Below are 18,504 nucleotides of genomic sequence, written 5' to 3' on the forward strand. Positions count from 1 at the left end.
AGGGATACAGAATGTACAAGGGCAGACTGCTTTTATGGAGAGTGAAGTAGGCTTGAATAGTCCACAATATTTTTATTATTTTTTTCACACTACAGATGACAGTCAATAAATGCAACCAGAAATAATATCTGAGAGGACATATGGGTGAAGAGCGCATGATGACCTTAGGCCCTGCAGAAAGATAATTGAAGCACTGGATATGTAAAATTTATTTATTTATTTATGTAATTCCAAAAACTCCACTGAATAAAGAATGTGCTGTACTGAGAACAGTGAAATCTCTCCTCGGGACTCTTTTTGTCTGTAAAGTGCATGTCAGTCAAGAAAATCAGCAGAAGAAAAGGAAAACAATAAAAATAACTTTTCAATGTTGTCATAAATCTTTTGAAAGATCAGACAATATAAAATATAAAAGTTTGAGTCTTGCTTTTGGGAGCTGCGTAGTCCCTTTTTTCTCCCTTTGTTTCTGCAAATGTCAAATTAGTGAAAAAGATTCCTGAACCACAGATTTTTTTATCTTGTATTTATATTTTATGAGCTTACTTTAAAATAAAAATGTAGTTTCATGAATACTGGAAACTGCTTGAATAGTTTGAAGAAAACTGAATTTTATTTCCTAGAAGAAGCAAGAAAGTTTAATTCTCTGTGATTCATGGGATCATATTCTTAGAGGTGACCTGAAGTAATGGGAAGGTACATGAGCATCTGCTAAAAATCACTGTGAGCTAGATTTAGAAGAAGCCATACAAATCTGCAAAGCAGCAGAAGAAGCAAATTGCAAATACAGAATTTCAGAAATGAGGAAAATCAAGAAAGAATAAAGGAGGTTATTGCACAGCAGAACATGCTGAGACCAGTAGAGAAAAGCATATGAGCGGTGCACCACAGAGGCCAGCCTAAGCAACTACATAAAAAGAAATCAACATACAGAATCCACCCAGCAGTTTCCCACGAATACAATTTTGTCGTTGTTGCCATCCTTTGTACTTGCTCAGGATGATGACTTCCTTGTATGCTGAGCTGAGGAGAAGAACTGGATGCTGCTGGGCTAACCATTTATCTTAACAGAGGTTACTGAGGCAAAAGAGGCAGTAAAAGGCAGTGAGCCCTGTACCATTTCTCTTTCCTGCGTTGATCATCCGTGTGGTGAAGCACTGAGTGCCCTGAAGGGGCAGGGCCAACAAAGAGGAAGGGCACAAGAACATGCCAAACAATTTTCTGGGCACAGGTGATAGAAGGTCAAGTGATCCTTCTAGCACACATTTGTTACTGATCAGCTATTCTATTCTCCTGGGAAGAAAGTGAATCTGGATAATAATGAAAAAAAAAACCAAGCCCCTAACTTTTTTCACAGCATTTGAGTTATTTATCCACTCAAAATTGTCAATTATTTTTATTACTCTTCCTTCTCAGAGCAAGCAGGAGCCCATGCAGACAGTCTCTTCCTTGTGTTAGCTCCTGTACAAACAAGCCCAAAACATTCTCACTGGCCCACATTCCTTACAAACATGTCACGACAGCAAAACAACTCCTTTAGCTAAAGTTGTTATCTATTTCTTACAGCAATGTGTTGACTGCTGGCTTCTGTATTGGAATAGGAGTGTCTCAGACTGTGACATGTCTAACAGGAGTAAAGGTGACATTTAAGGTCTAGCTCTTACAACTAGCCCTTATGGGTTACTTAGACCCAAATAAGTAAGTGATGCTAACTTTGCATCCGTGTTTCTAAGAATCAGAGAAACATTGCAGATAGGTTCTGCTCTTCGCCTCTTAAGAATCTGATATATTGTGGCCTTATATATGGTGTTGTCCTTTTTCTTGTGCTTTTCCTCCAGCATAAAAAGAAAGCAAGGGAAAAAAAGGGGCGAGGAGGCAGGCTGACCGGGAGCAAAGCTGCAAATCTATGTCTCTTACTTTCCAGAATCTGATAGCCTTGGTGTGAAACTTCTGAAAGTCATGACCATTTCAGTTCTGCACATCAATCAAAGATATAAATACCAAATCACATTCTCTCAATGTGATATGGTAGAGGTAAAAAAGTCAGAAAAGAAGCAGAGTGATGAAGAGCATGGGCATATGACTATCTAAACACAAAAATAGCATAGCCAGGCTGGATTAGAGAGCAAATACAAATGAGAATGAAATTATGAACCTTTCCCTTCTGGATGCAGGAAGTCCAGCAGTTAGATACTGTTAGCATTTATTTTCATTTCCAAAGCTTTGCAAATGGATTAAGTGTATCAAGTTTGCTCTTCAGCATCTTGACCAAAGGCAGCCTTGACTATAGCAAAGTCATGGCTTATTTAGCACAGTTTATCATCTCTGTTTCCACGGATTTCTCTGTTCACACTCTGAGTGCTGAAGCAACTAGTATTACACAGTTAATGCAAAGTCTTGTCACAGAACTGATGCAGGTATACTCACTTACAGAAGTGAACAGTGAATCCATGCGGCCCTGCTTTAGATCGCTGACCTAGATTTTAGGACCACCGGAGCTGACAGGGCCTAGTTGTGCCATTGAAAAGGAAAGCCTGTTGATTAAATTTCTGTTTTATGAGAATGCTATGCAGATGACAGTCAGCTATTTTATAGAAGTTTTGCAGTGTGGTACACCATTCAGAAATGCAACATTTGTTATAGATGCCAGCATTATCCATTGCTTTTCTCTAGGAGGACCTCCACTAGGTTGACAAAATCTCTTTATGCAGTTTAATTAAAGGTTTACTCTGACAGTCCTAGGTACTTAAAATGCTTTGCTAATTGCTACTTGAACAAAATGAACTATTTACAAATTATCATTCTTGAAGGAAGTAAGGAAATTGTAACTATCTGCTCCTACTTTATTCCTGACAAATGCCTGGTTGAGATCTTGCAAGATGTTTAAGCGTGTGTTTATATGTAAATGTAATAGCAGTTCTAGACTTCAAAGACTGAAGCTCAAGAAGATTTAATGTGAGAAAATACTATTCAGGTAGAATTAGTATCACCTAACTTTAGTTATGCAAAAGTTGTGTATCTAGTAAAGTTGGTCTTCAGGTTCTCTCTATAATCAATGGTAATTGACAGGCAAGTCTGAAGGTCTTGACTGTCTTAGACATCTTAAGTTGGGAAATGCTTATCTGACAGTTGACTCCAAAGGGAGTCTAGATAATGAACTTAGACTTGATGCCCAGCTCTTATAAAGCTAAGTGAGATGAATCTCGTCCTTCATTTCCAGATAATAATAGATTCAATCATTACAGTAGCTCCATTTTCACAAACACCCACACTTCATTACAAGATGAAGGCATAAGCATGATATTATTAACAGAATTATTCTGGATAAAACACAGCTATGCACTTCATATAAATGGGAGCAATTTATTTTCCCACCATTTTTTTTTAATTACAGACCTTAATGTACTTAACTATTCTTCATTCTGACATGAGAATGTTATATATTACATCTTCTCTGCCTGTAACTCTACTTGTTCCTGGTTTTCATTATGTCCTTCACCTCTGTTTGTTCTCTTGTTAGTATGCTGGTTTTGCTTTCTCCCTTAAGAGCAAGGATGTATCTTTCCATGCCCCACTACATGTCCTGAAATTGTACTCTGTCTTCTTGGTGAGTATCCGTAGCACTGCTTTGTAAGTTGTCATTGTCAGTAACATATCATCAAAACCACTTCGGTGAAATCTTAGTTTGCTATAGAAGCTACTGGAAAAATTCCCAAGTCTTCAATGGAACAAGACGTAAGTCTGTTTAGGGATCCTTCTGAAACCTTTAGCCCTTTACAACTCACTCACCCAGTCTAAATTTCTCTCTTTAGAACAGCTAAGACATGAAGAAAATAGGTCATGTAGGGACTATTGCAAGGTATATGATACAAATCTTTTCCTTTCTTCTGTTTCCTGTCAGCAAAGAATTCAACAGTTTTTCACAAGTAACAAACAACACTGAGTTTAGGTTACTTCAGCAGAGCTTCTTTCAAAATTATGTGCTCGATATCACTTTCCCGGAGTAGCTGCATTTCAGATAATCACTTCCCTTAAACTGATCAAGGCCTGGGTGGTCTCAGTACTCACTCCATGATGTAGTTAATGGTCTATAGTGGTGCACTTGTAGAACATCCAGATCAGACTTGGGGCAGCATGATCTACCTTGAGCACTCAAAACTTCACCCATTTATTGGGGCTTAACTCAAACAGGAAAAGAACACAGGTTATTTGCTTATTCTGGTAGTGAGCATCTTCATGGTATAAATAGCAAAATATAAATTATTACCATAATACCAAAGCATTCTTATTCACATATTTTTCATGTTTCACTCCGAAAATCTTTTGTTACATATTGCAACACAGATTTTTAAAACGAAGTTATTCTAGAGTAAGATGGGAATTGAATGCTGTACAAAAAAACCAAACAAACCCATAAATAGTTCTAAAGTCTTATGTCTCTCTTCTTGATTCCTTCATGATTGCTCCAACTGTAAAATTCACTGAGCTTTGATTGTTCTTGATTTCAAATAAAACTTATGGTCTGAGACAGATGCTCAGATTTCAATAAAAAGGCTATGGTTAACTTGTTTGCACCTCTGTTTCCACCTTTGAAAAATGAAGACCGTTCTCCACTTTGTAAGAATTCATTTTCACAAAGCTAAATTACTTAACAACTGTAAAATATACTGAGATCTTGCTGTAGATGATGCTAAGACATGGAAATTGCAAAGTGGTATTATAATGCTTACAAATGCAGGGAACAGGGAATGGGAACAGAATCAGTAATTCGGGTGATAGGTCATTTGCAAACAGAATGTGAGGGAGAAGGAAGTCCCCGGCAAGTAGTTTAATTCTTTGAAGATTTATACCTGCTGGTGATACCAGCTGAATAGGTTTGTTCCATACAAAAATATGAGTTGTTCAACTTGAAGATCTAGAAGATGACTTTTTTTAATTCTTTGAAGTCCGTATTTCAGATAGAGATATGATCTTATCAATGTACATGCTGCTGTAGGGTGGGGATATGCATTTGGAATATGCCGGTTTAGGGCAATTGCATCATTATTGTGAAAAGTTATTGTGACAGGCACATTATTGTGGCATCATTAATAATGCTTGTCACAATAATATGCTTTATTTTTGTGTGAACCATAGGATCTGGAACTGGATGTCATGCTAGGGCTGCAATGGAAGACAATAATCCAACCAACAGGAAGCCCTGAAGAGGTTGCTTGTTGGTGAGTTAATCTCTCTTGGAAGGCTGACATTCTTACGCATATTGGCACATTTTCATGATCATTCTAATGGTTCTGAAACAACTTTCCAAATTATCTTAATGGTCTGATGATAAGGTATTTGAGGAGGATTTTTTCCTCTTGTCATGCAATACATTTTCTCCAGCTGTTGGTAACAATATAAGACTGAAGATACAAACCTTGTGTGTTCTTTTTTTGTACATTTCAGTGTTTAACATTGTGTGAAACATGATTTCCAATAGAATCATGCAAAAAATGTGTCTTATTAATATGAACTCTGTAAAAATGCCTGCCTTATTCTTGCACAGTTCAGTTTTCTATTGAAGAAACTCACTTTCTCATAAAGACTATTCCTGGAACTGAACTTCTTATTAACTCTCACTATGCTGCTACTCTCAGTAAAAATGCTGCATGACAACACCCAGAAAAAGCATATAAAATATGTAAAAGTGAAAAAATAATACTTTTTCCGTTACTTGGCAGATTTCCTTCTGTCTGTCCTATCAGTGGCAAGTCTGTCTTTCCCTTCCTCAAATTTTTTTCCAGTTTGGTTGAAAAGGGATCCCTTTGGATGAAAAGGGATAACAGGAAGTGAATAATGGAGAATAAGAAAGTGGAAAGGCACACCAGCTCATTCTTATCCAATAAAATAAAGAGAACATGAAGATTGAATTCATAGATTAAATGATTGCATAGAAGAAAGTGAATTGTAATCTTCATTTTTAATTCTGGTCTAGGAAAGTGGAACATTTTATGATAATATATCATCGAAATACTAAAAGGGCAACACCAGAAGCTTGGGAGACTATTGAGAAGAACACTTATGAATCATAAAATGTAGCTGGTGTCTTTTTTTGTCTTTTTTTTTTTTTTCTTTGCTCCTAATCTGTACAAAAGTGTTTTCAATCTATTAGAAAACAGAAGTCCAGGAATCTTCTAGGGATGTAGTAAACTACAATAAAAATGTTTATACTGATATGAAAGGGGAGGAAATGTGAACAGGGGGAGGGCTATAAAAATATAATAGTAGGTCATCATGATCCTAGTACACATCTACTGCAGTTTCTCAGGACAACCAGCTCTGAAACAGAGATGGTGAGTAAATCCTGATGACTCACAGAAGTGGGACAAGATTGAGAGATTAATCACTGTTAGCTCCTGATGCACCAATGAGACGTATCCAAAACTGACACCCTCCTAAAAAGAACCCAGTGACTGGGGGAATCGATTTGAAAACTGGGGCCGCTTGTTCTCCATGTCATTGCAAACACTCCTAGACAGTCTCCTAGATACAGATGTCAGTGCCTCAGTGCTTGGCAGACTACTTACATGCATCTTGGTACTTGTGTGCATGAAAGTGTTAGGGGCTAAAATCAGTTGAATTTTAAAATAAATTAGTATTTCCTTCCTATAAGATACTGCATTGAGCTTTTTTGCTACAGTGCTGTAGCATTATTTCCTGCTGGCTTGTGACAATTGCAAATAAGAGGTTAAAAAAACTGGTGTCCACTTATCCCTTATACAAACATTGCAGATGGAGATCTGCAAGGTCGATATGAGAAGCAGCTGAAGGAGGGAGCCTTACGGTGGCAAGATGGCCCTGTTTTGGCTAGAGCATGCGGGATAAACAGATAGATGGTTTGTACACAGACTCTTGAAGGCCACAGTGCCCGGAGTGAGACCTTTTGCTTCATTGTCTGTGAAATGAATGTTAAACTTGACACCCTTAAGTATGCTAATGAGTTAAAAGGAGTACCTGCTAAACATATATGACTATAGTACTCGACTCTCCACCCAAATCATGTTAAACATCATCCCAGGGAGGGAACAGCTAAGGTTGGGGTATAAATATATTGAGGAAGTTACCGCCGGGGAGGGCAGCAGGGGGAGAGAAGAAATTGAAGACCCTGAAGAGGCAGTCAACGGGCTGTGCTCCTTCTCCTCCACCCCAGACAGGGACGCCTTCTTGGTAAACAACGGCGATTTCCCTTTTTCGGTGAGAATACCCAGTATAGTATTTTGCTAGCATTGTAATTGTAATCATATATTAGCGCTATTGCAATAACCGCATTTATCAATGGCAATTCTGAATTCTTTATATCCGTCACTTTAATAAACTTTATATCTGTTTCAACTTTGTGAAACTGTCTCAGTGAAAGGCCTTTAGGGGACTCCGACAGGCAAATGTTGACTCTCATATGTGGCTGTATACATAATCCTTTAGACATAAACCATTGACCAAGTCTGGGACTAAGACTGGACCTAGCCGCACCCAGGCTCCTCTCTGAGAAGCAGTTTAGAAAACAAGGGGGTTGTTTCTGAACCTCGTGACTCAACAAGAGCGCCTCCCTCAGCCACACATCAGACTCACACCCTTTATATGACAAGGCCAATTTGAGACTCATTGCATTTTCAGAATTTACTAAAAGATAGGAATTCTGCAATTAACAATTCAACATCCATTCATATAATTATGACCTGTGAGATAAAATGCTCTACTTACTTAGGAGAATACAGGGTCATTGCTAGTGCTAAGGTAGAAAAGAGAACCAGCATTTCTAGGAGTGGGTTCATCCCATTCTGACCCAGTTCTGAAACAGTTCAGATGATCTCAACCACCAGAGCACAGAATCAAGTGCCTCATGGTATTTGCCAGCAACATATTGTTTACAACCAAATTTAGAAACCTAAATGTAGGAAAGCATTTAAAAAATCTAAGCATTTACGCAGCCCCATCTCTCAAACTCCCTGAGACATCCACACAGCTGCCATGTATGACACTGTATCTATGGGAAGTCTCTGAACTGGCCTCTGGGGATACCCCAGGATACCTGAAGTGCCCTGCAGACCTCACTTCAAGCACATGAATTAATCTGTACAGGGTGTCCAGGTCCTAACAGGTAACTACCCAGTGCCATTTGGGAGGTCGTGGGGTGTCTGAGACCCCCAGGCAGAGCAGACCAGCACGGTGCCACATTCACACCAGCCCTGCCCTGCCCTGCTGTAGCGGCTACAGGCCATTGAGGTTCCTCACAGCACCTGAGTGACACTGTGGAGCCTGTTTCCAGACACCTGAACCCTGCTCTGGGCAGCCAGGTGTGAGGTAGCTGTCCGTGCATGGAGACAGCGGGCTGCCAGGGGTTAAAGTTGGGATTAAAATAACCATTCAGTGCATTTTTCCAAGGTCCTATCTGCCAGTTTCATGTATATCCATAGGCTATTAGGCTGTAAGACAGCCCACGTGGCACCAGTCAGTATGTTAAAACTCTGAATTGCTCCTCAGTGTTTAGATAACACATTTATTTGTCTGCACCCCCATGCTGAGCTCCACCTTGCTCTGCCCCAGCCCTGACAGCAAGGAGGAGGCCCAGGGGAGGTGGGGTGGGACAGGACAGTGAGGGACATGAGGTGACCACAGCCCTGGGTGAGAGGCTGTCCCCACACAAACAGGAGTGACAGTGGCTCTCCATGTTGGCAGTTTTCCCCAAGGGCCTGAGGTGTGGGCTCTGTCCATCCCACTGTGTTTAACGAGGCTGAAGAATGATCACACTTTTTCCCTGGGCAGCCAAGAGCTCAGCTTTCCACCAGCTCTGGAACCCCCTATGATGTGGTGGCCATGTCACAGTGGGCGGAACGCTGGTGGTGGCCTTCTCACAGGGGCTGGGGACACAGCCGCCCAGAACAGGTGTGGAAAGGGCTGTGTGGTGAGCCGGCCCAGACTGGAGGCGAGCAGGCGGGTGAGCGAGGGCTGAGGCGAGTGGGCAGGGAGGAGGGCAGGGAGGGGAGGGCAGGGCTGCTGGGCCCGGGCAGGGAGGCAGGGGCTGTCTGTGGTGTGGCAGATGGTGGCTGCTCCTCCTTTGTCTTCCAGAGCTGGTGGCTTCCACAAGGATGGGACCAGACCATGGCACACTCCCGTCCTCAGCCACATAGCCAGAGATATTCATTGCCTTCTACAGGATGCTCACACAAAGTTAAGGCATCAAGAGTCTGGCAGAGCCCTGGGCAGGGGTTGCCCCTGGTGAGCCAGGGTGGCTGCTCCCTTTGTTTGTTATACTGCCTTTTGCAGCCGCAGGACCAGACAGGGACAGGACCAGACCATGGCACACTCCCGTCCTCAGCCACATAGCCAGAGAGATTCGCTACCTTCTACAAGGACACAGACACAAAGTTAAGGCATCAAGAGTCTGGCGGAGCCCTGGGCAGGGGTTGCCCCTGGTGAGCCAGGGTGGCTACCCCTTTTGTTTTTGTTATCCTGCCCTTTACAGCCGCAGCTCAGAGAGGGACAGGACGAGACCATGGCGCACTCCCGTCCCCTCCTGCTGCAGCCACTCTGCCAGAGGTTTCTGCAGCTTTCCACAAAGCTATTGCCCTAAGGACAAGGAAGAACATACAGTCCCGGTCTGCACCGCGCCATGGTCCCACAGCCAGCCGGAGGCTTCCCACTGCCCTGGACAAGGGCAGCTCCGTGCCACCCACCCTCTCTGTCTGAAACTGACCTTGAAATAAACTTTTCTGATCCATGAACCATTGGCTGGGTCTTCTGCATTGTGTGGTCTTTTGGGGGAAACCTCCAAGGCTGTTTCCTTATTCTCCTTATTACACGGAGTATCTAGAATAAATATCTAAAATATCTTTAGATATCTATATGTAGAAAGTGTATGTGTATCTTCATTATGGGAAGGAGATAGGAAGCCTATCAGAGGCTGCTCTGAGATCATGTGGGTATGATGCTTTCAAAACATGGAAACCAGCCAATCACATAGCAGGATGAAAACACGCCAGGTGTGAGCCAAGAGCCATGTCCTTGGGTCAGTGGGCTGTGACAGGAGGCAGAGGTCAGCCTGTGCCACACGGGCTCCATGCAGACCTCACCACGAGGTCCTTTGCTGTCAAGTCCACAGCTGGGACATTCTGTGCTCTGGCTCTGGGAATTTTCACCTGCTGCGGGCAGGGACACCCTCCACTAGACTAGGTTGCCCAAAGCCCCATCCAACCTGACCTTAAACACTTCCAGGGATGGGGCATCCACAACTTCTCTGGGCAACCTGTTCCAGTGCCTCACCACCCTCACAGTAAAGAATTTCTTCCTTACATCTAACCTAAATCGACCCTCCTTCAGCTCAAGGCCATTACCCCTTGTCCTGTCACTCCATGCCCTTGTAAACAGTCCCTCTCCAGATTTCCTGTAGGCTCCCTTCAGGTACTGGAAGGCTGCTATAAGGTCTCCCCGGAGCCGCCTTTTCTCCAGGCTGAACAATTCCAACTCTCTCAACCTGTCCTCATAGGAGAGGTGCTCCAGCCCTCTGATCATTTTTAGTGGCCCTCCTCTGGACTCGCTCCAACAGCTCCATGTCTCTCCTGTACTGGGGCCCCCAGAGCTGGATGCAGAGTGGAGTGGTCTCACAAGAGTGGAGTAGAGGGGCAGATTCCCCTGCCTTGACCTGCTGGTCACACTGTTTTTGATGCAGCCCAGGACACGGTTGGCTTTCAGGGCTGCAAGTGCCCATTGCTGGCTCATGTTGAGCTTCTCATGCACCAACACCCTCAAGTCCTTCTCTTCAGGGCTGCTCTCAATCCATTCCTCACCCAGCCTGTAGTTGTGCTTGGGACTGCACCAACCCACATGCAGGATCTTGCACTTGGCCTTGTTGATCTCTCAGAAAACCATAAATCTGAGTCAACGATGATAAGACAATACTTGTATCTTAATAACATCTTGGTAACTTCTCCGAGTCATGGTAGAATCTCAGTATATAACCCAATTTTTATGATTCAGATGTCTCTTGTGTAGACTATATCATGAGAGCTGGTGCAGCGGTCTTTTAATTCCTGTGTAGTGGAATCTCATTTGCTATCTTTCCATTATTCTTTTCATTATTTGAATCAATGAAATTGCTAATCAGATAATATGATGCAATTAATGTACAGAATTAGAATATAGTCCAGATGAAACTCAGAGCCCTAAACTCATTGGCAATTTAATATCTATGGTGGTGTTGTCAGTCCTCTTGCTTTGATTTTTTTGAGGCAAACTTCTCCTAGAAATAGCAATGTATAGAAAAGGAGTGCATAAAAGTCATGTTTTACAAAGCCAAGTGTGACATCCTCATGTTACTCAGAAAGTGTAGAGAAAAGCTACTGGTTTAACATAGGAGGGGTATGGTAAAACAATCTGTCATGATAGACATTAGTCATGTTGTAATGCATATCACTTGGAGGTGTTGAAGTAAGGCTAGGACAGGTGCAGTGTAGGGCTCAGTGCGTGACGCTAAGTGGAAAGCTGCCTTGCTCCAGTCCATCACCCAAGGACAAAAAGTGTGCAGAGGAGCGTTTTGAATTCACTTGGAAACAAAGTCCTTCCTCAGAGCTGAAACCTGATTCAAATCCCATACAGTTCAGGGTTAAGGTACCTCTCGTGATTGATGCTTTACAGACCTGTGATGCATGAGGTACCAAACCCACTCAAATCATATTTTGACTCAATTACTTTTTGAAAACCTTGCAGTCAGGTCACTTAATCACATTAGGAATGCCTGATTGCTCAGTTTCAATTCCGGTACGGTCTGTGAAGCTGATGTCTTCTATTTCTGTGGTACCAAGCTGGGGTTCTCAGTCCTTGTGTGAATTCTGAATGTGTTTTCCCTTAGTGCTGATCAATATTTTCATATTTTACTATCCTACTTGTACTAAATGCCTCACTAGGTGTGCAGGATCTCATTATATAATGGTGTAGAATCATAGAATCATAAAATGGTTTGGGTTGGAAGGCACCTCAAAGATCATCTAGTTCCAACTGCCCTAACATGGGCAGGGACACCCTCCACTAGACCAGGTTGCCCAAAGCCTCATCCAGCCTGGCTAGGTTATAGTCCAACCTGGTAGGTTATAATATATTTGCATGTTATTTTGCAAGCACAGTTTAGCTTGCTCTGAACTAGCAGAAAGCCATGTGATAAAGCTCCAACACTGGAATAAGTCGTGCTGACAGTGAGAATGATATTGCTAGGTTCAGCTCATGTAAAACCTTGTCAGCTATGTCTATGTCTCTACCAGAAATGGAATATTGCCAGGGCAAGCCCTGAGCAGAGGAGTTGATGTTTAATGAGCAGTATTGTAGGACCATTATCACACTCACTGGTACAGTTTTGACTTATAACAACTAGTGGTCTCCCAGACAATTCCCTGCCTCAGCCCAAAGGTTGGCATAGACCAGGAACCATTCTTAACAGGGAGCTTAGTGCAACCTCCTTCTTCTGCTGGGTGAGACATTCTGTGTTTAGAAACACAAGCTGTGGCTGGAGAGGGATCTCTAAAGGGAACTAATGCAAGCTAAGTTCAGGAGATAGAAGCTGTGTGTGCTTCCAAAATGCTGTGCCAACACATAATTGCCTCAAGCTATCGGTAAATGAACATACCCTCATGATTCAGGCAGCTCAGGTCTGAAGGAACCACGGCTGTGCCAGTGGGGTGCTGTGTATAGAACAATTACTTGGGTTGTATGTGGTTATTGTCCTATGTTGATGTGATGGCCCTGCCCCCATCCTGGGGCTATCTTGGTTGGCATTTAGCTCAGGAGCAATGTGAGTTGTGTTCCCTGCTGTCATGTAGGATGCCCTCAGTCCCACAGTAGATCTGAGAAACCGCAGGAGTGGAAACACTACGTGAGCTAAATAATTCTTCCTTGATCCCAGAAATTCAAGTAGAAATATTTAGTCAACTTTGGTCAGGCAAAACAGACTCCATCTCCACAAGCAACACTACAGGTATGTGCTTCCAGCACCCTTTAAGCCCTGGTTTCATGATTATCATTGTGCAATTAGTAGATCATTTAAAATTTCCAAGTAAAGTTTTGGTAAATGCAATAGGACTGCTATTATATTAGTGTGCTGTGTTTTGTTTTGGTTTAAATCTTAGGAAGGCTGCAGTATTAAACCTAGAAGAATTCTCATCTTCTTCAGGAATTGTGTTGTGAGCTATTTTAGCTTGTATTATCATGAAAAATGTATTGGTCACAATACCAAATTATCCTCACTTGACCTTTCGGACCTGAGCTACTCAGTAAGTCTTCTTCAGAATGTACTGGATTCACTTAGATACAAATAGTTACCTTTCTCTTTATATGTATGAAAAATGTCACTTTGTACAGTAGTCTCTCTGGTAATGACCCTATGAGTCACTGTAATTTTACAAAACATACAGAAATTCTGTTTCCTCAGATAAAGGTGGAAAGTAATCAGAAAAATTCTATCCCCTGGGACAGACATTTGTCTTCTTGATTCTCTTTAGAGTCTTCTATGTGCATTACTGCTTCAAAAGTGGACATGGAAAAAAATCCTTAGAGAATAGTCTCTTAGAAATCCCCCCATCATTGTTCCCTGGGAGGACACACAGTCAGCTCCACGCAAATAAAATGCTGTGTGTCCTGAACTCCAACTCAGATGTCCCTCAGGATTCAAAGGTTCAAGCCACACATCTAGAAATCTGTAACATATTGCTGGTTGTGTTGTCATGTTTACTCCCTTTTTCTGTGAATATCCTTAAAGGTGTGAGTAGCGAGATTTCTAAGGTAAGAGTCAAAGGAGCCACAACTGACTGTGCAATCTTCTCTACCTTTCATGCTCTCTCATGCTTGCCACATCTGTTCATGCAATCTCTTTCAGACGAAGGTTGAGACATTTTCTGTGGAAGAGGCCATGCTGCCCACTGCTTTTGCTTTTCCATGGGGACTCCTGGTTCTGATTTGAACTTCTAATACAGCTGTAATATGAATCACCCTGGTTCATCATCTAGTTTGCTGACAGTTGTATCAATACTAAAAGTGTATAAACAATGCAAAGTAACCAATACTTAAATTATTATTATAATTTGCAGATTATTATTGGCTGTGATCCTGGTAATACTGAAATCCATAGGGCTTTTTTGCTCTCATTATATTAAATGTTTTTTTAATGACAACTCACTTTTCTTTATGTATAGACTTGTCATTATCCATTATGACTGATGCCAATCGTCTATTAGCCTTCCTGTGCTAGTAAGCAAGGAAGCAGATCCAGAGAAGTCTTCACTGCAGCAGAAGGACAGAGGGTAGTATCAGGACCCACAAATTCTAAAACAATTTACTATGTGTGTTTTATTTGTATAATCTTGTGGCAACATTGGCTGAAATGTTTATTTACCTCAGGAGAGTTTTCATAACAGTGGGTTAATGTGATTTGGGTGATAGAAAGCACTAAATGATTCATAGAATTATTACTACTAGTAAATCACTTAGAGGTTACTTGACAGAAGGGATAGTTGCCTTTATTTCAAACAGTTTTTTATCTTTTTAGAACATATGACTGAGCACACAGACTAACATGCTACATGTTAGAGATTAAACCCACTTGCGTAGACTATGATTAGGTTATTTTATTTTCAGCTGCTTCATATTTTAGATGAGTTTCTAGGAAGCTAGATGATGATCTAAGAATGCTGTAGTAGGGGAGCCTAAAAACTGAGGGGGAGATGAAATGGCAGAAATCTCTTGTGTTGAATTTGCTTCACTGCCCTATATGGCACTGAACTCAATTCCTTCTATATTGTAATTCAGCTTAAAATTTGCAAGATTCAGAAAAGAGCTGATAGTACAAATTAAAATCTCACATTCAAAAGAAGAGAGATAGATATCTGAAAATGCCAAAGGAAAAATCAAACAACTGGAATGCAAACTTTCAGCATATGTTAGTGTTATTTTCACCCACTGCAAAATGGATATCACCCTACAATACAATGAAGTGGAAAACTTGTCTGAGATGAGGGCATCTGCACTTTCTGTTGTGTTCTAAATTGTGTATGAAAACAATAATTTGACTTCTTACACCAGGCTGATAGTTGATACTAATGGGCAAAACTCCACCAACATCAAACAAGAGTAAGTTTAAGAGCGGTAGGATTTTGTGTGTATTCATCAAAGGCTAGCAGAGTCCAAACAAGTATTTTTGTGTTACAGATAAAATGTGACATGAAATAATTGAGTGCATTGAAGGGTCTTTGGTTCTATTCATGCTCAGTAATTCTCCACTGTGCCTTATCTTTCCAGGGGGCTGAAAACATTTTGTTTTAAAGAACCTGTTGTACCTTTTTGTGCCACTTGCTCTACAGTCAACCAACAGTCCCTAAAATACAACCTTATCCACTGGTTTGTAGATCCCCAGCTGGTAAGCAGGTGAATAGAATCTTTATTTGCAGAATCTTTTTCAATGCTAGGTTATGGGGTATTGTCTTCTAGATGCTCTCAATTATTTACTGCATTTATTTCTATATATTTGTATTCCATTTGTGCTGTTACAGTGATTCCCCTTAATAACAATATCTGTGAAAAAAGGTCTCAAACTCTCTGGGGCAGATGCCAGATCTTCTTATTCTTACTACAAAACATTTGCCTTTTCTTGAAAACTGTATTTTTATAAGTACTTCAAAAAGACACAATTCATTCAGAATATTGTAGAATCAGACTATATACACATGGATTTTAAACAAATGCTGTGTAGGTAATATACATTTACATTCAAACTCCCCTTTCTCTTTCTCTCTGTCTTTGTGTATCTATAGTGTAGAAAGATAAATAAATTAGTGAAATAAATAAATAAATAAAAATTCTAAGTTACATTTGTGAGAACTTACTCCAGACAAACAGAGGGAGATGACGTCCTTTATAATATACCCAGTTTTGCTCAGATACTGAGGTAAGAATGGACTTTAACTGAGATAACAAACTATTTACTAAAATCAAGTCAACAACAAGAAGGAAGAAACAGGTTGGCCATTTGTGTATGCTAATATTAAACACCATAATTTGTACAAACCTGAAACTTCACTTTTTCAGTTGGAAGCATGGAGCTTACAATCAGTTCTTCACATAGCAGGAAACTGTTCAACTTTAAGGCTGAAGGAGAACTACCATAAAATACAAATAGGTTAGTAAGAATTTATTGAATTTGCTCAACTGAAAGCTGCTATTTTTTTTTTTTTTTTTTTTTTGAGGGGGGGGTTGGGGGGCGGTAGCCATGGCTGCAATGTTAAGTAAAATGGTGCTTTTTCACATGAAAATACAGCTTAAAAAACTGTTTATGTTTGAACATTTGCTTGTCTTGGAAAAATCAAGATTTTTTTTCTGAATTTATTCTCAGTAGACATTGACCTTGGAAATAACCCATCAAGAGTCTACCCTGAAGGATTTTGTTTATTTGTGCATCCTCAGCATGGACTCTGTTATAAATACTTTGCAGCAGAATGTGTTGTAATACACATTTGCACAGGATGTAGCATTGATGATAAATGTAACACAGCTTAGCTAGGCAACACAAGCCAAATAACAAGCTTTCTTCCACTCTTAAATTTTAAGAGAGTTTCAAAGTTCAGACTAAAAAGAACAATTTACATCTCTTGGCATTGTTTTGGGATATTTGAGACCACTTTAGGTGCTTCGTGTGCTCAGCTCACCTTTTTAAGCTTTTCTTCTACCCTAAAGGCCTAGGAATGGAATAGAAATATGAGAGCAAAGATTCTGATCTCACTATGTGCCTCCAGCATCAGTAGATCAAGGCAAAGAACTTTAATATCTATGTCTTACTCTGCCTAACCCACAGGACTGAATTTCTAAGTGTTTAGCAATGTCACTGTGTGATTTTTTCCCTCCCTAAAACTTACTCTTTCATGCAACCAAACATTTTTTATTGGAGGCTTTGCATTAAAGATGCAGAAATATGGATGGCTGTGAGAAGGTTATAACTGTACTATTATTTCCAAAAGGACATGTCTGCAAAAGTCTTACCTCTTATTTCATCCATATGTGCCAAGATGTGGTAAATACATTCACTGTGATCAATTTACAGATAAATCCAAGCCTTGCTGAAGCTGTAAGGTTTGAAAAATTTTGCCTATCCATTAGTGTTCATATTTGCAAAATATCTATTGTGTTTTCAAATTTCAGAAATACAATAAAAATGTAATGCAACTGCAGCAATTCATAAGAGTAAAAGATTGGGGTGTCTGTGTAAGGATCTTCAGAGTTTGAGGAGAAATAAGAAGGTCCTTGAAAAGTTTTAAGGAGCATATAGCTATGTCTGCCTTCCTGGTAAAAACTTGAGTACCTCATTAATTAAAAATTATCCTGATTTGGTTTATAAAGAGTCCTCAGGACATTCTTTGAGTTAAGGGCTGTTGGAAGTGTCTACCACCTCCAGCATTTTGGGAATCCAGGGATCCCTCCTGCCCAGCTGCAGGAGCTCAGCCTTGTGCACCTATGGACCCAGGGGTCAATGGATGTGGCTGCAGCTTTCTCTTTTGCAGGTTCAACCAGTAGTGAGGCTGTGTGTATCCCAGACACTCACACACACATGCATGCACATGCACAGATAGACAATGGGTACAGCTGGTTACAACTACAACTGCCACAGACAAGGTGCTGCCTTCAACAGCACCTCCACAGAGGACTCACATAGAATGTAACTATAGACAGCAAATCCCCTTCCTCCTCTTCAGCTGGTGAGGATTGAAGTTCACTAGTGAAAGCACATATGTAGCACTCTCTAGATTCACAAGCACATGCACACACACATTCACAGATCCTCCGAGTACCATCAGGACCCCTCTGTCCATCCGATACCACTGCCCAGATCCCAGGCCCTCTTGATCATTCCATGGGTATCCTACTCACCGACTGGGCCATCTTGGTGCTCACGATCAAACAGATACACATATGCACTCATCTCACAGGCACCTCACACTTGCACCTCCCCTCACATATTAGCATGGATGCTCTACCTGCCTGATACTCCATCCCAGACCTAGGGCCCCCTTCTCACCATCTAGTCCAGCTTGAAGTTTGCTAGTGAATGACACACACCCCGCAATGCACACCAGGTTTGGTGAAGATACAGACACTTGCTCCCCACACCAGAACCAGCACCAGGCACACTGCTGTGACCCGCAGTCCTGCTCCAGCTGCCAGCACTGAGCCCCTCTCCTCACTCAAACCAGTCTCCCCTAGTAGCTGTTTTTTTCAGGACACATGCTTTTCCTGCCCCAGTGGCTGGCAACAGAGACCCTTGCATGCTCCAGCAGCTGGCACTGAGGCCTCCAGTCACTCTGGTAAGGTCACATCATGGGTCCAGGGTGCTTACACCCTTGGTCTGACTCCAGTTGCTGACCCCAAATCCACTCACACTGGTCCCACCAGTTGCTTACACTTTGTCCTTGCAGCCCTCACACACATGAAACAGAGATGAAA

General features: G+C 41.4%; 1 long non-coding RNA gene across 1 annotated transcript; it reads left to right on the top strand.

Annotated features, from left to right (window-relative positions):
- Window positions 1–3,524: 3,524 nt before the first annotated feature.
- Window positions 3,525–6,168, top strand: LOC142600178 (uncharacterized). Its single transcript, XR_012833627.1, has 3 exons — window positions 3,525–3,604; window positions 5,134–5,216; window positions 5,781–6,168. It is a non-coding gene; the product is annotated as an uncharacterized LOC142600178 (long non-coding RNA).
- Window positions 6,169–18,504: the final 12,336 nt, after the last annotated feature.

The sequence above is a fragment of the Balearica regulorum genome, chromosome 1 (assembly GCF_011004875.1).
Source record: "Balearica regulorum gibbericeps isolate bBalReg1 chromosome 1, bBalReg1.pri, whole genome shotgun sequence".
In the NCBI taxonomy this organism is placed as follows: domain Eukaryota; kingdom Metazoa; phylum Chordata; class Aves; order Gruiformes; family Gruidae; genus Balearica; species Balearica regulorum.